Genomic DNA, 22335 nt, shown 5'->3' with positions numbered 1-22335 from the left:
ATATCATTTAGAACTTTTAGTTTACTTTGAATTAGCCCCTAAGGACGAGATCATTTCTTCTGAGTTATACATTTACTAGTAAACAACTGGAAAAAAAAGTCCACATAAGTATCATATTTAATAATTGGCCAAAATGTTAAGAGTAAACTTTATTTGAAATGAATCTGATATGATGCATAGAGCTTTAAAAAATAAACCCACACATTCATGAGTATTCCTTAATGCTAAGATAACTAAAGTTTAGCATCGATTTTATTCCAACTTTTCATATTTCTATACAGAAATGCTGATAAATCCTTTTAGCCCAAATAGAGGAGTATAAGAGTTTAATAGCACTTAAATCTCTAAACTCCTTTGGAGCTTCAAGCTAAAGACCATGATCTATTATCAAACTTATTTTTAATTACCCATCATCTGATGATCCAAATAGGTCTTTGACTCTGTCATAAGAAAAGTGTCCTCAGGGCACCTGGGTTGCTCAGGGATTGAGCACCTGCCTTTGGTTCAGGTCGTGATCCTGGAGTCCTGGGATGTAGTCTCACATCAGGCTTCCAGCAGGGAGCCTGCTTCTCTCTCTGCCTATGTCTCCGCCTCTCTGTCTCTCATGAATAAATAAATAAAATCTTTTTTAAAAAAGAAGTGTCCTCAGGTTTAGCACTTGGGATGTTTCACATTCCAGGACAATGTATGACAGGACAATGTACAATATTAAAATTCTGGGAAGATGAGAGGAATGCTGTCCTTCAGTAAAAAGGGAGAAAAGTAAGCAAATGCATTCTCTGGCAGATCAATTTTAGGAAAGAGGACATAAACAGCTAAAAATCTGGACAGCTATTCCCTTAAAAGTCTCTAAGGCCTTGAATGTATCCCATTAGAGTATCTTCATCTATGGCCAAAGGTACACCTAAAGTCATTTGGAAAATGGCTGACCTATAGGAAAAATCATAATGTCTCTGCATAGAACACAGCAACTTTCATAACTGGATGCAGGCTCATGTCCCATCACCCTTATCCTTCTACACCTGCTTGAGAAACTCAATTACGTATGTTGGTTCTAAGTTTGCTTTCAAGAGGAACATGTGTCAAAAAGACTTCCTCCCATCACTACACTTTGACCTCTAGCCTGCTGCTATTTAAGTCACAAGAGATGACTCACTGAAATTTATCCCAGCACCTTGCCCCTGGCTCAGGCCAGTCCCAGGGACTCCACTCACTGTGTGACATAAATTAACAGCAGCAATAGCTTAACTAGTCATCATATGTTTAGGATAAAAGTCTGTACAAACCAACCACCATCAGTTTTATTCCCACTCTCTGAAAACTATTCAACAATTCCAGCATTTCATATATACAGATGGAATTCTTTTCATTACTCTAGTGTTCTGTTCCACCCCTAACTGCTATTCCTGAAGCTTTCCTCAATTTCCCCCTCCCCATGTCAGCCACAGAATGAGTCACTCTCCTCCCTTAAAGCATGCTGCTTTTACTTCTATTGGATATTATTCACTTCTGCTCAGTGCCATGATGACAAGTGTGTAAATCTGGTTTCCCTGTCTCCATTGTGGCTGCATCCACTGGTTCCATTCTATTTTGATCCCCAGGTCCTGACCACCACTCCTGGAAAATCTCTTTTCTCGCTGCCAGTCCATTCTTCCTATTCCTTGTAGGATCGTTCTTCCTCAGTTTCCTTCATCTGCACTTTCTTGCCCACTGTTTATTTTGTAGGTCCTTGCACCCTGCATCATGCAGTACTGGAGGTCTCAGCTATCCCAAAGTAAGATAACACCAAACTCCTGTGACAGTTACCTTTTCACAAGTCGGAGGTAAAAAATGATCATTTTCTTGTGTTAGAGTTGCTATTATTTTTCTAAAGCTTGCCACTTAACAGTCAATAGTAATAACCAACAAATGACAGAAGTAAATAAATATTGAGGAAAAACAGAAATCAATCACTTATACGTAGCTTAAGGTTTGTGTATACATGCTCATGGGTTAGAATTTTATATGCTATATAAAGTACTTACTAGCAAAGCTGGTGTTCATATGAAACACATCCATATTTCTAGATGCACATATATGCACATACACTTATACACATATGTGTACAGTAAATATAATTTACACATTAGGCAGCAGCACAAAATTAAATTCCTATTTGTCTGACATCCAGCATGTAAAAGTGGCCTAGGGGGAACACTAAGATATTGCTGGTGGGCATACAAAATAGCTCAACCACTTGGGAAGCCAGTTTCTCATGCAGCTGAACCTGCACAGGACCTGGCCATTCCATCCTTAGACATTCACCCAAAAGAAGAGCATGTCCACACAAAGACCTGTCATGAACGTTCACAGCACCTTTGACACGCTGCAACTGGAAAAATATATATCTCCTTCAACAGATTAATAAACTAGGATTCATCCACACTGTTAACATCCAGCAATTTAAAAAGAACTACTGGTACATATAACGTGTCAGAATCCCAGAAATGTCATGAAAAAAAAAAAAGAAACTAGATGAAAAGAATAGGATTCCTTTTGTAAGAAATGCTAGAAAAAGAAAAAAAAAATCCATAGTGACAGAAAGCAAGCCAGTGGTCTCCTGGAGGCAAGAAGGTGAGAGGCATGGATTGTAAAAGGACCCAAACAAGCGTTTTGGGGTGACAGAAGGTTCTATATAATGACTGTGGTAATGGCTAGACTGGTACACACATTGGTCAAGATTCATTGAGACACACAATAGACACTAATAACAGATGCATGTTATTGCATGTAAATTATAGTTCATGGGCAGCCCAGGTGGCTCAGAGGTTTAGCGCCGCCTTCAGCCCAGGGCGTGATCCTGGGGACCCGGGATCGAGTCCCATGTCAGACTCCCTGCATGGAGCCTGCTTCTCCCTCTGCCTGTGTCTCTGCCTGCCTGTTTCTCTCTCTCTCTCTCTCTCTCTCTCTCTCTCTCTCTCTGTCATGAATAAATAAAATCTTTTAAATTAATTAATTAATTAATTATAGTTCATTAACATTAAGTGGCCCTGCAGATTTTTCACCAAATTTAGAGACAAGTTTTATGGGTGGCCTGACCTGCCATGGACACAGGCTTACACGGTAGACATAAAATTTACTTCGAATGACTTTGTAGGGGCAGATAGAGAGAATTTTTTTCTTTTACATGGAGTAACTTGGTGATTCATTTTAAAGGTTTCAGGGAGTTAAAACATCAACCTTTATGGAAACTGCCATACTTTGAAAGATGGGAAGTGAGCCTATCTGAAAAGAGTTAATTGGTGGGTTCCAAAAAGGAGATCTCTGCTTATATTGGTACAACCTAAGCTTTAAGCCCTGTGGATAGACTCTCCAAGTAAGAACTATTTCTTCCAGATACCAATCCACAGGTTACTATTTCCAAGGTGAAACAAAGGGACTTTGGATGGTATACCAGAATTGTAAATATTCTCAGTGAACATAGTTTATTGGAAGTGATAGCCCTGGAAACTGGGAGGAGTGAATGTGTAAAATGATCTAGAAAGGAGAGGGAGTCATCCTTCTCCCCCACTCCCTGGGCTGACAATACAATATACCAAGAGATCTTCAACTTGATTTTTGTATCAGAATCTCTTGGAGAGCTTGTTAGAACACAGACTTCTGGGCCCCACCCCAAGGAGCTTCTGATCCAGTAGGTCTGGAGTGGACTCTGGGGATTTACATTTCTATCAAGTTCCTAGGTGATTCTAATGCTGCTGGCCTGGGAAGCACACTTTGAAAACCACTGCCATGTGTTCCAACCTTTTGGACCAGTGTTAAAATTATTTAATCCCCTTACCAATGAGTTAAGTAAAGAGAGGTCTGATTAACTGATTTCTGTAGCTGTACTATCAGCCTTAACAACAGTAAGAAAGGTCAAAAAAGGAAAAATTTCACAATTCTTGGAGAAGATGGGACAAATTGTTCCTGCTTCAGATACATTTGTATATGGATGAGTTTTTCATCAATTCTTAGGTTACTAAGCAGCTTGTTTGTAACATTAATTTTGCCACTCTCTTATCAGTAAAAGCGGATATTATACTAGGTTCTGCTGATAAATGGCAGTGTTGAAAGTTCCAAATGTATATCATTTTCTATTGTCATATGAAAAAGACAAAGATACAGGAATTGTGAGGGAGGGGCCAGAGGGTGAAAAGAAACTACATGAAAAGGTGGCAACACAAGGAAAAACACAAATCATAACAGAACCAGAAATTCTGGGGGAAAAAAAAAAAACTAGAGTTTGAGAGATTAATAGTCAAGGGACCAGGGAAGGGAGAAATGCCTTCATGAGTGGGAAGTGTACTCTTCAGATGAAAAGAAAACCACGGTGTCAAAAGCACCTAAAATATAATATCAGGAAAAATAAAAACAGAAGAAAAGTCAAGCTGAGAGAGAAGGAAGGGCTATTTCAAAATCACTGAACATTTAGAAAATATAAAGCGAAGTATACAGAAGATAAACTAGTAACAGTGATTCATGAACAGAAGGGGAAAGGATCAATTTTGAAAATATTTTCATCTTATTTGTTGGATAAATATCCAACTCCAAGTTAATGGAAATCCATTGTAGTTGTCCAACACTTCAGAAGCAACAGCCTGAAGGGGGTCAGCTGTGTTCCTAGGGAAGGTAGGGGAGCCTGGGGTGCAATAGGCCAAATCATGCCTCCATAAAGATGCCCACATCCTAGTTCCTGGAGGCTGTGAGTATGTTACTTACTGGTAACAAGGACTTTAGAGACAGGTTTAAGTTATGGATCTTGAGATGCAAGGGTTCAATGTCATCACAAAGAGTTTTTTTGTTTTTTGTTTTTTGTTTTTTTTTTTAAGATTTTATTCATTTATTTGAGAGCAAAAGAGAGCACTACTGAGGAAAGGGGCAGAGGGAGAATCAGACTCCCTGCTGAGCAGGGAGCCTGAGGTGGGGCTCAATCCCAGGATCATGACCTGAGCCAAAGGCAGACAGATGTTTAACCAACTGAGCCACCCAGGCACCTTGCAAAGAGGGTTCTTATAAATGGTGAAGTAAGCAGTAGAATCAAAGAAAGAGACTAGACAATACAAGCATAGGTCAGAGTGACACAGTCATGAGCTACAGATTGTGAGCAGCCTCCAGAAGCTTGACTAGGTCATAGGTAATGAACAGGTCCTCTCCGAGAGTCTTGAGAAACAACACAGCCCCGCAGACCTATTAGATTTCCGATTCCCCAGAAATTTGTGTTGTTTTAAGCCACTAACCCATGCCAGTTTGTTACAGCAGCAGAAAGAAACTAATACAAAAATCTGGAGGCAGAGTTGAACTAGAGAGAACATGCCTCCTCTAACAGAGAACACAAGTCCCAGTTTTGCCAGGTTCCCCAATTTGTTAGGACACATGGAAAATCTGTTGGCATACAGTTAGCAACTAGTAACACAGTGTGGGGCAAAGTATGACCTTGACATTGACTGTCTTTTTGGGGGGGGGGGCAGGGGGGGTATGGGATATATCCAATCATGCAACATAGCTACACAAAAAATGGATAAACCAAGTGACCATGTTTTCTGGCTGAGAGCTACATTCTAGACCCTGACCATATCAAAGCCTGCCCAAGCAGAATTCAGCTGTTAAAAGAACCCTTCTAGAGAGTGTTCACCCATGAGTTGGAGGGGAGAGGTAGAAACAGGGAGAGAACTCTTCAGCAGCCCAATGCGGGGCTCAGTCTCAGGACCCGGAGGTCATGATGGGAGCAAAAATCAAAAGTCAGACACTTAACCAACTGAGGTAACCATCCAGGCACACCAGAATCCCTCTGTTTCTGACCAGAATCCACAACGCAAAAGTGTGGTCCATTCTCTGCTCACAAGTCATTCAGAAGCTGAAATTCAGAGTGTTAGCTTCTTCTTACATTCTAGATAATCAGTGGGGCCTATCTGCTCTATGGAGTCATTCTGGAAAATAAAATTACTTTAGAGAAACAACTTGGTCTTTGCAGATGAAAGGAGTTATTAAAGGGAGCAGTGTTTAGACTATTACTGAACTATGGCCAGCTACATGGTAATAACCTAAAATCGAAGATAAAAAGAAACAAAATGCCAAATGATTTTGCCTCAAAGTAATCTTTCTGTTAGTTCTACTTTGGTAGAAGGGGGGAGGGGAATGGAGCTAATCACATTCAAAGAGACAAGTGGCCTCTTAATATTCAGACAATCAGCCAAAAGTATTTGAGGAAGGCTTTCCAAAACACTAAACAAAAAAGGTAGAAAGTGTAAAAGAAATGTTAAGGAGGGCTTTTGTACAGAGCAATATATAATGTCACTGGGAAGACAAGGCTAACAGAGAGTAATTAATAGTCTTTATGTGCCCTGAAGAATGATGCCAATAGGTCTGTAAGTCCATACAAGAGGTACTCAAGAAAGGGAGGGACAGGCAGACATTTGAGGGGAGTGAGAAAAGCTTCATGCTGAACCGTCAGAGAAGAGGTAAGATTGCATGTATAAAAAGGGTTAAGATATCCCACTCCACATAAATGGGTTTGGTGACTTCTCTCAACCTAGAATCTTACATTTTTCATTGAAGCTGAAAATATAATAAAAATCTGCACCCATGGTAGCCTTCTGTTATAAGATAAACATATAATAAATGTAAGAGCTCTGCAGGATTGGAGAAAAGATAACTCATATTTCTATTTCATGGGAGCTTGTTATTCTTAGAAGCAGAAATTTCCCCCACCATCTCCATCCCACAATTCTCTACTTTGTTACACGTTTGTACAAATAAATGCAGAGGATATACACATACACACACAAGCACGCAAGTCTCTGGTGCCTCCAATTATATCATAAAATACCAAAGTAGAAATCTCAAACTCTTGTAACCCAGTAGAAACCTGCTCTGATTTATAACCTGAACTTATTTTTCTTAAAACATGGTTCTGAGTTATTTTATCAGAACTGACTTCAAGTGTTTGCAAAAATTACTCCTTTCATCTGAGAAGCAACAATAAACTAAGTGGCTTGGAAAATATAGTAAATATGCATGTAGAGATGGTTTCTTCTGGCCTATAGGTAGTTGACTTTATATATAGTCAGTCTCTGGTTTACATTTTTAAATAGATAACTGTTGAGTATTTGTTCAGTTTGGTTCTAAGGGTCATATACTGTGCTTTAAAAACCACTGGGGTATTTTCTTACATTCCTTTCTAAGCAAGAAAACAAACTTCCTATCAAGGATGTGCCTTTAAAAAATAAAACAAATGATGTACCTTTAAAAATCAATATAATTTCTACCAAGTATTCTGGGTCAAGACTGTAAAAAAAAAAAAAAAGCTTCTGGGCGCTTACCACATAATATCTATAACTCTAAGTTTTGTTTTTGTTTTTGTTTTTTTTAATCATGAGAGGCAGAGACACAGGCAGAGGGAGAAGTAGGCTCCATGCAGGGAGCCCGATGTGGGACTCGATCCCAGGTCTCCAGGATCAGGCCCTGGGCTGAAGGCGGCACAAAACCGCTGAGCCACCGGGGCTGCCCTATAACTCTGAGTTATATTCTGGGTATTTATTGCTAAAAGTAGCTGAATCAACCCACTGCTTATAGCTCAGTATTCACTGAAAAAGCAAGATATGCCTAAATGTAAGTAACAGTTGAAGGACCTACATGGACTTTCAGAACATGAATTACATGTTCAAGTGTGTTAAAATGACTAACCTGAAGGAAAAAAATAAGAAGTGGGAGTTTTAAGGCACTCTGAAAGAACTCAATTTGAGTACTTTAAAGCCCCTGAACAACTTTATGAACTCACTCATTTTGACCATATCCTTTCGGCTAGGCTACTTTCCTGCTAGATATTAAAACACTGCTTCTTTGTGACCAAAGACATTGTGGGGCATTGTTTGCTTTCTAGTTACAGGTCATTCCGAGAACCTGCATTTTGAGCAAATTGCTGTCTGGAGAGTGGAGGTTTACACAGTTCTGCGTATCCACCTCAAGATGGATCTAAATCAGTCCCATCCTTAGTGAAGTATTGAGGGTAAAATGGACACAAACTATTGCACACCAAAGTGTAATGTCATGAATTAAGATAACCCTGGGAACAAAGCTTTCTGTTCCAGATACAAGCTTCCAGTTATGGAATGAATAAGTCATGGGGATGAAAGGTAGAGCATAGGGAATATAGTCAGTGATACTGTAATAGCTCTGTATGGTGACAGATGGTGACTACACTTGTGGTGAGCACAGCATAATGTACACAGAAGTTGAATCATTATGTTGTAAACTTGAAGCTAACATACTATTGTGTCAGCTATATTCAAATTTAAAATAAAAACACATCTAGATTTTTTTTAAAGTGTGAATCAATGTATATTCACCTCATAATTTCGTCTGGTATATATTCTCAAGTAAGATCTTCACAGCAAATAGCTGGCCACAGAAATGACGTGTGTTGGCGTAAAGAACCTCTTAGAATATGGTTATCTCCAGATCTCCACGTCTCAAAGTATATGATCTCACCCATCATCTTGTAAAATGTTAGAAGAATCAACCAAGTCATTGGCAAGCAACCCGTGCAAAAAGCAGATATTCTGAGTTACTGTTAAAAGTTTAATTTTTGTCAGAACTAAGAACAAACAAATTAGATGTTAGCTTGTTAGAAAGTGTTATACAGGGATGCCTGGATGGCTCAGTGATTGAGCATCTGCCTTCAGCTCAGGTCATGACCCGGGAGTCCTGCATTGTGCTCCCCACAGGAAGCCTGCTTTTCCCTCTGCCTGTGTCTCTGCCTCTGTATCTCTGCCTCTCTCTGTGTCTCTCATGAATAAATAAATAAAATCTTGAAAAAAAAAAAAGAAAAAAAATGTTGTACAATCTGTGTACTTCAAAGTATGGAGAATATCTTGTATGAATAAAATTGATCCAAGTGAATCTGATAAAATAAACGGATCAGAAATCACTCATTTGTGATCAATGAGTTCTTTTGAAGGGGAAGATCCACAAAAGCACATAAAAGCTGAGAAGAGGCCACGAGGAAACCTTCTCAGATGACAGGAATGTTCTGTATCTTGCCAGGGACTGATTTACACAGGGCTATCCATTTGCCAAAGCTCAACTTACATATAACTAAGGATGTGTATGGCTCATTATATAAATTTTATATTAAAAAAATACTGAACTCTAGTTAAAACAAGCCTGTGTAAATATGCAAACTTATGCTTTTGGTTTATTTTTAAATGCATCAAAAATAAGATAGGAAAGAGAAAGGTGGATGGAAATGCAAGGATCTAAAGTATTAAGGGTGGAATCTAGGTGGTGAACATAGCCGTACATTGTAAAACTCAAATTACCATTGAGATTTCCGTTAAGAACACTGAAGAAAATATAATGGAAAGGAATCACTGAAGAATACAAAGTAGCACACTACCACCCCCACTGCCCACTTTCTTCAAGAGTTTACAAGGTATCTAGGACACAGGAAGAATATTTAAGTTGAAACTTCAAAGCACAAATCTAACAAGCTGAGATATGGAAGGTGTTTTTCAACACACACACACACACACACACACACACACACAGCACCTGGGTCTCTCAGTCAGTGGAATGCGCAAGTCTTGATCCCAGATTGTGAGTTCGCACCCCCATTAGGCATCGGGATTAGTTAAAAATTTTAAAAAATAATTAAAAAAATAAAATCAGTGAGCCGAAGTAGGGCATGAGATGCTGTCAGAAGACTGTGGTGCAAACACCAGTCCAACCCAACGCAATAAAAGACTCCGGACAGGTGGGAAGTGACAGCTGACAAAGGAACAGATGAAGCCTTGGTGGCAGTGGCAAAGCAGAGGGAGATTTGCACTGGAGAGGCAAGTGGCAGGGCTGCCCAAGACAGGGAGTCTCGGGAGAAAAGGGCTATGGCAGCTCGTCAGAGGTTACAATGTCAATGTCACACATTCCTTCCAGAGAAAACAGCAGGTCCCACATCATCAGTTACATCATCTGTGAAGGGGCCAATGTCTACAAATAGTCAATCCACCTCAATCACATTCTGTTATTTGCTTTGCAAACTGATTGCTTGGTATTGACTAGACAATGTCCATTAAGTTAAAAAAAAAATCTACCTGAGCCAGTATTTGATACCGTGTAGCTCCTCACTGGACAAAGTGTGGTTCCTGAACTAGCAGTACCAGCAGCCCCTGGGGGCTCATTAGAAATGCAGAAGCTCAGGCCTCATCCCACCCCTGCTGCATTAGAATAATTTACTGTTTAACTCAAACATAATTCATATTCACATCCAAGTGTGAGAAGCAGAGAGTGATTTTACAATCTGCAGACCAAGCCTCAATAACTTAACTCCTCAATAGCAGCTTTAACTTTAGACAGAGAAGGGACAGTTGCACACAAACAGGTGAGCAATAGTAAGCCCTGGACACCTGTCTACCATAAGCACCTTCCCCCAACAACTGCTACCTCCTTGTACCACTTCAGCCTACCTTCCACCTATTCAGGAGAACTGCTCCCAAGCCTGAAGCCCCCCAAAGTCTATCAAAATAAAACATGGTTGAGCTGGTTTTGAACATGTGGGAAAGTTTCATCTTCTTCAGCAGGTCTAGTAATATTCTGTGTACCTTTGGTGAGTGGATCACTTTGCATGTAATTGCTGCTTAATATAAAAAGCATATAAAATGTTTTCTCCAACAGGTAACTAACGAAAGAGTTCTCCGCCACTGTCTTGTTTCAACCCTGAGACAGCTGTAAGAGTTCAATCCCCTTAAAAATAGTCACAGAATGTCACAATTTATTCATGTATACATCTGTCTAAACTAAGTTTATTTTAATGATGTTTTGTTTACTTCTAGCATCATAACACAGACTTTCATGCTCAAGTATCTGTGGCTAGTCACAGTTCACACAAAACTAAAAGTTTTACCTTTTTCATAATGACAGGTCTTTAAAGATACTAAAATTCCTGACAAAACAGAGTACACAAACATGAAATATTCTTCTAAAGCTATCTGAAGCCAGTTTTTTTGTGTTAACTACAAGTTTCATATTCTAGCATCATTTGTCTATGAATACATGCATTCAGTTTTTAAAAAGACCACCACCAAATGCACAAACCAAAACCTAAATTATTAATTTCCATTCATTATTTCAGGAAATAATTTTATATACTGTCTCATTAACTTTCTAAGACCATGAGTAAGTACAGTTCCAATAAGTAAAAAGTAGATTTTCATGCACTTTTAGGAAAAGACTTTTAAAAATAATCACTTTGCCTATCTTAATACAGTTGAACCCAAAAAAGTGGCAATCAAAACATCATATTGAAAGAGGTCCTATAATTTTATTGCTAATTACAAAAAATGAAAGTGAATTATTTTGTAACAATTTATGCGTGTGGAAAAAAATGTTTAACACTGTGTGTATTGCATCATATTGAGGTATTCACAGAAAATATTTAAGAGACTTCTTACATTTTTTGCTAGACCTTATTTTTTAAGTTCATAACAAAACTGGATAAACGGCACAGATTTCTCATATGCCCCCTACCTCCACATATGTCATTTTAAAAACAAATTTGCAAAATACTAAGTGCCACACACACACAAATCCTACCAGCCAATAAAATCATGTGATAAATGCCTTACTGAAAAATCTATTTGAGTTACAGTGAGGTTTAGGGACATTTTAAAAGACATTAAATCTGTATCTAATGCCAGAATCACCACAAAACAGTGTCTAATTTACTCTGCCTTAATTTTGTCTTGAGTTTCTCCCTTATTAGAAAATCTTTTTTAAAAAATCAATAATGGATAAATCAAACAACCTTCATAAAAAATTTTGAGTGGTCAAAGAAACTTAAAGCAGAAGTATTTTCTTTTCTACCACTACCCCTCCAGGAAGCACACAAGTAAAATTGTGACAGCCCTCCTCCAAGCTATAAAACAAAAAACCAAACTTACCAAAACTAATCCCCTTCATAAATCTTAACTGCCACTCATAAAGTTGAAAGTATGTTCTCTTACCTGAAAAGGAGTGAGTAGGATTTAAACCTCACCCCGTCAGAAATAGACTCTTGAGACCATGCCTGATGCAGGCTCAGAACTGCAGGGGCACCCACAGTTCTTGGATAAACTCACTCTTTCAGAAGGGGAGGAGGGGGCAAGAGATGGGATGAGCAAGCTCACGCAGCCAGCAAATGTAACAAGACTGGTCCTTTAGGCAGAGCCCCACCCCTTGGCCACAAAGAGAGAGGTTGGGCCAACAGTGCCCACAGCCACAACAAAATATCCAGACAGAGCAGCCGACAGAGACTCTTTTCACCATTCTAAGCAGAACAATAAATACAAGCAAATGCTTTTTATAGGCGTCTTGCCGAGTAACTGCCCAGAAATGAGTAAGAGGTCCTGCACACAAGTATCACTGGATCAGAGGTTGGGGTTTATCAACAGTTAGAATAAAATTTGAAACCTACACCTGAGCTCTTCCTTAAAACAAAGGCCACAAAAAATTCAAGATATACATGTAAAGGAAAGCCAAACAGAATGTCCACAATTCAGGAAATGTAATAACTTCTGTGCTGCTGAGAATCTTTGTTTCCACTTTCCCTTCTGGCTGCCACTTTTGCCTATTTATCTCCTTTATAATCCCGTCAGGGTTCAAGAAAGGAAATAAAACTTTTTAAACTTTCAAGTTACCAGTAATGGTGATGTAAATAAAAATATTTAAAGTTAGATCCGGGGATTATCTCCCTTGCACAGATAGTGAAATAGACTTTTGTTTTCTAAATAGATCAAGAGGATTTTAACTCTACATCAAATTAAGACACTAACACATACTTACAGATATGTGATTTACCCATCCATGAGTGGCAGTAAAAAAAAAATATATTAAAAAAAAAATCAGCTTTTGCCAAAATGTGCCAGAGAACTAAGATGTTTCACAAAACAAGGCTCCAGGGTTAAGTTTCAGGATGGTCAACCTACATGAATGTCACCAGAATCCTTATACTGCAGGATTTTTCTGAGTTTTTATTATGTTCATATTCAATCTATTATAATTTTGTGCATTGTTTCCCAAACTTATTTAATCATGAAATCCTTTGAGAGCCATTCAGAGAGAACTGTATCTCATGAGACAAATTTGGGAAATGCTAATAACTAGATTCCACTTGCCAAGCTTTAAGCAACAAACCTGACATTGTGATTAGTTTCCAAAGCACTTAGAAAAGTCACTCAATTATTAGGCTTCCCATCTAGCTCAACTTGAACTATAGCTCTGAAATTACAATGGGATCCATTCATAGATTATTCAATGGTAATGGTAAGGCTAAGCCTGCTTTCTAAATGAAAGTATGTGGAATGGAAGCACACTATCCGTGTATTTAAGAGATATCTATATTCTTTGAATTATGAAGGAAAAAGGAGGCAGAGAATTATATCTATCCTCAAGGGGCTGGACATTTTGCTTTGTACCTTGTAGGCATGATAGTAAGCATGCAGGTGCACCATAGTTACCTGCCTGCCCTCAAAAGTTCAATGTCAGACCTCAGAGATTAACAATCAGCCAATATAGCTTACAGAGAGCACCCTCCCAAAACCCTGACACAAAGCCAGGAGTAACCATTAAAAACACCACCCAAATGCAATACCAATATATGAACTCCAAAGCTCTGGGCAAATGCAAACATAGACCATGCAATTATGGTATCTCAAGATGTTCTTTCAGTCACTATTTACTGTAGCAAAAAACAGAGAGATAACAGTAAACACCGTTTACCATGAAGAACACCCAACTGTCTCATTATAATAAATGGATATAGGCTGAAATGTCCTAACAATTGTGAAAGTAACACAGATTTTAAAAGTTCAGACCACGGGGATCCCTGGGTGGCTCAGCGGTTTAGTGCCTGCCTTCGGCCCAGGGCATGATCCTAGAGACCCAGGGTTGAGTCCCGCATCAGGCTCCCTGCATGGAGCCTGTTTCTCCCTCTGCCTGTGTCTCTGCCTCTCTCTCTCTCTCTCTCTCTCTCTCGATGTGTGTGTGTGTGTCTCTCTCATGAATAAATAAAATGTTTAAAAAAAAAAAAGTTCAGCCCACAGAAAGCATAAAATTAAAAGTAAAAACTCCCTCTACCTTTTATATTAATTACAACTGCTGAGTTTTACTGTATATTTGCCTGTGATCACTTTTAGATGACTCATATTCAAAATACAGTTTCCTTCTAATGAGTGAGTTTATCCCATCTAAATTATGGCTTCTAACAACCAGGTGATCTGAACTCTATTATTTCATTTTGTTAAGCTTCCTAGTTTGATATTTTCTTTTGCCGTTTTTTTTTTTGCAACAGAGTTTAAATATGAAACGAAGCCAAACAACTAGGTTTACAGAATGTAATGAAAAGGTTATAAATCTTCTCACCAAACACACACACACACACACACACACACACACAAATAGTAACTATGAGAGGTGATGAGGGTGTTAACTGCCATTATTATGGTAGTCATTGCGCAATACTTATCCAGATCATCATAGGGACCTTAAACTTACACAATGGTATACGTCAATTATGACTCAATAAAGTGGAAAATAAATACAGCCCTACTAAATAAATATAGCCATAAAAAAACTGTGGATAGATATATGAAATGTGTAGGAGGATCGCTATAGCCTAATTTCAATAACTTCCAACACCTTTAACCTCTCCACATTCCCCTTTTATGTTCAACTGACCAGTGTAGTAACAAAAACATACAAGAGGGGGGAAATGGTGTACACTTTGAATATAAGTGTGTACACTTTAAACTTATATTATGTGTCCCTTAGATCTCAATAAAGCTGAAAATAAATCCATATAAGGTAGAGTAACTATATAAAAAGAAAATCATAACTCTTAATATAAAAATAGCAAATAATATCATTAAGATATTGGATGAAAAGAGGAGAACAAGTAGGATTGCTTCCTTAAATGTTCATACTTAGGAGTCAACAGGTACTGTGTAAGGGTAGTAAGTCAATGAGTATAGGACTTTGTTATTATTCTAAACTATAATAATTACACAAAAAAGGAAAAGACACAATGCTATACACTTACATTATAGAAAGAAAAAGAACCCCAAAATAAAATAAAAGACAGAGGAAACTGCTTAGCCCAAGACACAAAACCTCAAAGTCAAAGACTGTGGGGTGACCCACCTTCAACCTCTCGTTCCTCTGCCTGGCTTCACAGAGCCTCTGCCAGCTGGGGCTCTAGGCGAGTGATGCTTGGAGATAACAGTAAACACCGTTGAATTTGCTCCAACCATCACCAAATTTGCAGACTTGCTTCCAAACCTTAACATTTGGGGGCTAGCCCCTTCCTACTTTCAGCAAAGATTTCCCCCCTACTTTTCCATACAGGGTTTCATCCCCACAGTTCCAGTTAAAGAGAATGGAAACTTTCACTCCACTTCCTTTAACAGAAACCCCTGCCTCCCAACATGCTCCAAGTTTCTAATTACTTTCTCTCCTCTTCAGTTTTTCTGCCTCTGGCAGCCTCCCACCAAGTACCTCTTCCCTTTCTAATTCCTTGATGCTAAAAATCAGTGGTGTGCTGAGCCAGGCTGCACTGCCAGCAGGACACAACCATGGGTCTCTCTTCCCAGGTCCCATCTGGTATAGGCACCTCCCTCCCCTCATCCCCGACCCCAGGAGGCCCAGTCCCCAAACAGCACAAACTAAATCTTCTCCCTCTTCCTCTCCTCAGAGCCAGGGGTTAAGTGTTGACCAGCACACTACGAGAAAGGCCTGCCAATTTAAGAAACAGCTCTTTTTTTTTTTTTTTTTTTTTTTTTTTTTTTAAAGAACTGTATATAAAGGAAGAACTGTATTAATGAGAACAAGACAAGGTTTCTATTCGGGCTCTTCTTAATTAGTTGATAAAGACAGCTTTACCTATTTGACATGGCCAGATAAGCTGCCTAAACAAGACAGAACGGTGTTGCTATAATACTATAAAACCAGTGAACATGAATAAAGGCTGTGTTTCCAGAGTAAATGGCATCCTTTCCTTTCCAATTCCCTTTAGTATACTTATACAGCATCTTTCCCCGTAGTAGTTCTAAGCTGTACATGAAGGCTATTTTTTTTTTGACTCTTAGTACCAAGGAATTTAAGGAAGTATCAGCATATTCATTTTCTAAGACATGATAAACAAGAAAACTTTCAGGTTCTGGCGGATCTGCCTCTTCCCTTCCTCCTTCCTCTCCCTCAAATCCCAAAAACACACAAAAATCATGCTTTTTACTTCTTATCCCCAAAAGTCTTGATTAAAATGACTAAGCTTTTTCATAGTGCCATTGATCCTTTCGGCCTTGCTAAAGATTGAATTTAAAGCCAATACCTCAGTATACTCAAGGTGAGTCAACTCCTTGTTCCAGGGAACAAAGGACAAATTAGCAGACCTGATTATTTTAAAGCAGGGTAAGGACATTCTAACAAACACCGCCCATTTAGTCTGGCTAGATCAACAGCCTAGTGAATCATGAAACAAACAAACAAAAAAAAGAGACAAAAGTAAAATACTCTTTGAGAAAATAAAGTATCATATGAACTTATATACTCACCCTATTTCTCTAATTCTTCATTCAACAGCTTTCATTGTATCACTATAAATGTACTCTATCAAGATTATCAGTATTACTGAATATTACCGGTAAAAAGTAGAATAGTTATGTTTAAAGTTAGGACATTCCACAAACAAAAACACTTCTTAAGTTCATTTGTCTATATATCTTATCCTACTCCAAGAAAAAAAATAAAAAGCACTGCCAGATATTATTCAAGAGACAGAACTTCATTTTTGTCTATTTAGAGCCAATAAAAAACAATTAATTTCACAGACTATAACTTGTGAACCAGACCTCCCTACCATCATGGACCTGATGTTGGTAACTAAACAGCTCCTGGATTTTAAGGTAAGCTGGGTAGCATGAAATGGTAGGTAAGAGCATCAGGCTAGAACTGGATACACCTGGGTTGGCATCAGAGCTCTTTGATTTTGGACACATTACTTAGCCTCCCTATAGCTCTACTTTCCCCATCTCTAAAATAGGGAAAAAAAATACCCGCCTCACAAGATCACTGGCAATTTTAAAATGAGAAAATCTACATTAAACCCGTAGCATATCATCTGGTACATACATAGGAAGCACTAACTACATTGGGATAATAACTCATCACTGTCACTATCTAGTATTTCTGCTTTTGCACAGCATGCCAACCTCTCAGCTGCCTCAAATATACAATAGTTTAGACCAGAACTTCTCAAACTTTCACAGGCACACAAAGCACCCCGGGATTCTCTTAAAAATGCAGACTGTGATTCAGGTTTACCGTGGGGCCTGAGACTCTATAGTTCTAGCCAGCTCCCAGGTGATGCAGATGACGCTGGTCCAAGGACCACACTTTGAGTATTTAGGATTTGAACCACCTGAATATTCCCAACCACCACTTACCTACTTTACACAAACACAGATACCCAGGCATAGCTGGCTAAAATGCAAAACACTGAATCCATAATCCAATATCACCTTCCCTGCAAAAATAGAACTTTTTAAAAATGGGAAAAGCTATGAACCACTCAGGATAATTGCTAAATATAGAATACAATTATAAGAAAGGCAAGGGATGCTTAACCCGGGGGAAGAACACGGGTTTTTGAACCAGGCCTGGGTCCAAGCTCTAGATGCACTGTACATACTAGCTGTTAACATGGCTTTGGATTAATTACAGAACTCCTTATAAACTTCAATTTCCTTATCTGTAAAATGGGGATAATAGTATCTATAAAATATAAGACCTCTCAAATTAACAGTTGTCTCAAAAATAATTACTATTTAAGTATATCCCATGGCCTGACATACAGTAGTTGCTAAGAATATGTCAACTGCCTTTCTGCTTGCAAAAGCACTTTTAATTACTTGCTAATATAACTCTGGCTTGCTTTCTTTCACTCAACTTGGGCCTTTTCCCTCTCTAGAACACTATCTGAAGACCTGCCACTACTAAAAGTCTTTTTCATGCTATTTCAAGCTGCCAGCATTATAATTTCCCAAGAGAAAGAACCTTATTTCCTAGTATGTTCTACTAATCCTCAAGACCTAGTCTGGAAGAAACCTATCTGTTTTCCACATGGCTTCTCTCTATTCTAAATCCTCGCAGGCTCTTTTCTCTTGCACAGGCACAAAAGAGAAGTCCTGGCCATCTTTTTCTCTGTCCCTATAACTATCTTTTTCAATCAGGGAAACTTATGGTGGGAAACCAGCCACTCACTTCAAGGTAACTCTCTGTATTCTCTTTTAGTTCCAAAACCAGAAATTGATTCTTCTTCTTAAGCTATGAAACACACACATACACACACACACACACACACACACACCTCACACCCTCCCCCTGTGGTTTTTCTGTGGTTTCCTGTCACCAAGTAAAAATGATATGATGCCAAAACCATAATTTGCCCAGTTTCGCTCACTGATTCGTCACATTTACTGAGTGCCTGACATGTGCCTCCTGCTATGTCCCATGCCAAGTATATACCGATGTGTAAGAGACATGACCCACGCCCCTGAAGATTTAACTATCCTGACCTTCACTAATCTTATTCCTAAAACCAGGCCAAACTTCCAGAACCCAGGGCAGAGTAGGACAACTACAGTCTGCATCTAAATAAACCTCAGCAAAACTGTTAGAGATCAGCTCTGGTCAAAATCTACTAATGAAATGCATCAGGGCACCACCAGAAGAAATCTACAAATAAAAGCGGCCTCTACTAGACCACTAAACAGTGGCCAATCCTGCCCACCACATGGTCTTGGCTGGAATGGAGTGGTGGCATTTTGGAGACACAAATCCCACAGCAATGTTACTGTGAAAAGATGTTCCCACGATCCGCTCACCTCTTCTCTCTGACCATGAGCACCTAAAGAGGCTAAAATCTATCAGAAGCTTTCCAAAATTCACTGGCACACCAAACACAAACATTTCACCAGCCACATAAGCCATGTTTAGTATCTTGATGCCTATTTGTGGCTATAATACTTAATATTTATAATATTTTAAAATAGGGAGTGCCTGGGTGGCTCAGTCTGTTAAATGTCCAACTCTTGGTTTTGGCTCAGGTCATGGTCTCAGGGTCATGAAATTGAGCCCCACATCAGGGTCCGTGCCTCAGCTTGGAATCTGCTTGAGATTCTCTCCCTCACTACTCCCCCACTTACCTGTCAAATAAATAAAATAAAATCTTTTTAAAAAAAATAAGATAAAATAGAAAACAGGGGTGCTGGGCAAGAGGAAATCAATTTTTCCCCATCTTCAAGTCTGTTAACACTTTTGTCAAGCTGAGTTCTATCCATTACAAGGCTCATGGTATACAGAAGAGGCATGCTAACAGAATCATCTTGATTAAGAATTCATGTAATGTAAAGAGCATCAGAAAAATGTAATCAAAATATATGGAAATTATGTGATCAGATCATCAGCAAAAACTTCAGATGCAGATTAATTTATTGTTCACATTGATGAATCTAATTATGTCTATGAATTGCTTTTACAGAGGCCTGTGAACAAAAAGAAGCTCCCTCTTCATTATATGAAAACACACTAAGCCTCCTCATTCATGTTAAACTGGGAGATGAAAAGATACCTTTTACTTTTCTAACCACCATCAAATATAATAATCCTGTAATAATCATGGAGAGTACATGTACAAAGGGACCATCTTCTTGGTAACAGACAAGGGGGCATTATTCCCAAAGATCTTCCAACAGATATTTGAAAGAGGCCCAGGGGCACCTGGGTGGCTCAGTGTTTCAGCATCTACCTTTGGTTCAGGTCATGATCCTGGGATCCTGGGATCGATTCCCACATCAGGCTCCCTACATGGAGCCTGCTTCTCCCTCTGCCTATGTCTCTGCCTAGGTCTCTCTTATTCTCATGAATAAATAAATAAAATATTTTTTAAAAAATGAAAGAGGCCCAAAGTTCTCTGATATTCCAAGCCAACAGGTATGTCAAGGATGAAGCAAGGCTCAATTTAGGGCCATTTTCTAAGTAGCCTGGTTTAAAATCCAGGGGTAACTACACCTTCTACTACAGATAACAACTTAGGTAAAAAGTATCCATTGGCCTTTCTACAAAGCAATCTTCATGAAACACCTTCTAGGAGCCAGATGAATACTTCAGGGTTAATAATCCAGACAATAGCTTTACTTGGATTGGCTGAACTAATACAGCCTGAATTCACTTCAACATTCCTCTGCTTCACATTCCCCAAGTTAATTCTGAAGATAGTACATCTTCATGTTTTAACTTTTTAAACTCAGCTTTATGTCCAATGTGGGGCTTGAATTCAGGACCCTAAGATCGAGAGTCACATGCTGTACTGACTGAGCCAGCCAGGCACCCCAACATCTTCATCTTTTAACTAAATGTTCCAGAGTATAGGAGCTGCTGCCAATGGCAAACTGCAAGATAATTTTAGGGGATATGCAGATTGAGCCTGGAATGACACAGAACCTCCCAGCAGGAAAGGTAGATACCTCTCCATTCCCTTCTTTCTTTCTCAATGAAGTGAGCTCTAGCCCCCCATCCATCTGATGTCTCTCTGAGTCTCTATCTCTGAATAAAGCCAGGCAGGCCTCTGACTCAGGGGTTTTGGCAGGCATTGGCATGTACTTAGGATTGAATGACACTATTTGGTTTTCATTTTTTAACTTTTATTGGATACTTCTACTATTCGTGGCACATCATAGTTTTCCATTTAAGGTAGTAATCTACTGTTTTCTTTTTAAATATACTTATCTGTGGCCAAAAAAAAGTGAAAATTATGCAATAATAGAGGTGGAATACAATCATGGCACAAGACATGAATGACTGATCCGTGGGAAACACTGCAGAGTATAGATTAAAATGGTCTGAGTTTTTTTTTTTCTTTTAAGGTTTTATTTATTTATTCATGATAGACATAGAGAGAGAGAGAGGCAGACACAGGCAGAGGGAGAAGCAGGCTCCATGCAGGGAGCCGACGCGGGACTCAATCCCGGGACTCCAGGATTGTGCCCTGGACCAAAGGCAGGCGCCAAACCGCTGAGCCACCCAGGGATCCCCAAGATGGTCTGAGTTTGAATAGAAGCTTCACAACTAATTTTGCTGTGTGACTTTAGGCGAGTTACTTAAGATCTCTGTGCCTTGGTTTCCTCATTTGTAAAAGAGAGGTAATAATAGTAGCTACTTCTGAGTGTTATCATGAGGATAAAGGGGTTATTACTGGTAAAGCACTAAATTGTTACCTAGCATAAAGTAAGAATTCCGTATAAATTACCTATTACAGTATTTTATAAATATATCTAAGTAAGTAGTGATATATTCAAACTTGATCCTCTGATCTGTGAATTACAAAGTAAAGAGACTTCTTCATGGTCTCCTGTATAGGGGGAAAAAAAAAAGCCTCTTCTGTTTTGTTTTATTTCAATTAAGAACACAGCCAACTTAAGTGTTTTTTGTTGTTGTTTTTTGTTTGTTTTGGTTTGTTTTGGTTTTGGTTTAGTTTTTTAAGATTTTATTTATTGGGCAGCCCTGGTGGCTCAGTGGTTTAGCACCGCCTTCAGCCCGGGATGTGATCCCGGAGACCCAGGATCGAGTCCCACGTCAGGCTCCCTGCATGGAGCCTGTTTCTCTCTCCGCCTATGTCTCTGCCTCTCTGTTTCTCTGTGTGCCTCTCATGAATAAATAAATAAAATCTTAAAAAAATATATTTATTTATTCATAAAGACAGAGAGAGAGAGGCAGAGACACAGGCGGAGAGAGAAGCAGGCTCCATGCAGGGAGCCCAACGTGGGACTTGATCCCAGGTCTCTGGGATCACGCCCTGGGCCGAAGGTGGCACTAAACCGCTGAGCCACCTGGGCTGCCCCTGAGGAGTGTTTTAAACCCATGTGATCCTCTGGAAGGCAGAAAATTAAGTGCACTACCTTGAATTCTATTATAATTTCCTTTCCTCTCTACTTAAAAAAATCCCAGTATTTTAATTACTAAGAGTTTAAAATGAGGCTAGCATTCCTTATCCATATGACACCAACTAAAATGTATTTACAACCAGGCATGTAGTTCCTTCAACATTTTAACACTCTGCCAGATTCATGTAGCATCTCAAAAATTGCTGTTTTTTTGATACTGCTGTAGTAAATGACTTTTTGTTTAAATTGTGGCCACCTTACATGCAATGGATTTTTAACAATCTGCTTGAATGTTGCTATGGTCTGAATGTTTATACCCCCTCAATACTCATAAAATCCTAACCCCCAAAGATGA

At 39.0% G+C, this 22335-nt stretch overlaps 1 protein-coding gene across 11 annotated transcripts in view; it reads right to left on the bottom strand.

Moving 5' to 3' along the window:
* The window catches only part of PLCB4 (phospholipase C beta 4), a 417242-nt gene that overhangs the window by 299492 nt on the left and 95415 nt on the right, over window positions 1-22335 (bottom strand). The window contains exon 1 of one of the 11 annotated variants that reach the window (XM_041733168.1): window positions 12012-12083. The exons of the other annotated variants lie outside the window; for them this stretch is intronic. The gene's annotated coding sequence lies outside the window, so the exon portion shown is untranslated. Of the gene's footprint in view, window positions 1-12011; window positions 12084-22335 lie in introns of those variants that run through there. 11 annotated transcript variants of the gene reach the window in all.

This window comes from Vulpes lagopus, chromosome 18, assembly GCF_018345385.1.
Source record: "Vulpes lagopus strain Blue_001 chromosome 18, ASM1834538v1, whole genome shotgun sequence".
Taxonomy (NCBI): Eukaryota; Metazoa; Chordata; class Mammalia; order Carnivora; family Canidae; genus Vulpes; species Vulpes lagopus.
This window is presented reverse-complemented; position numbering and strand designations above follow the sequence as displayed.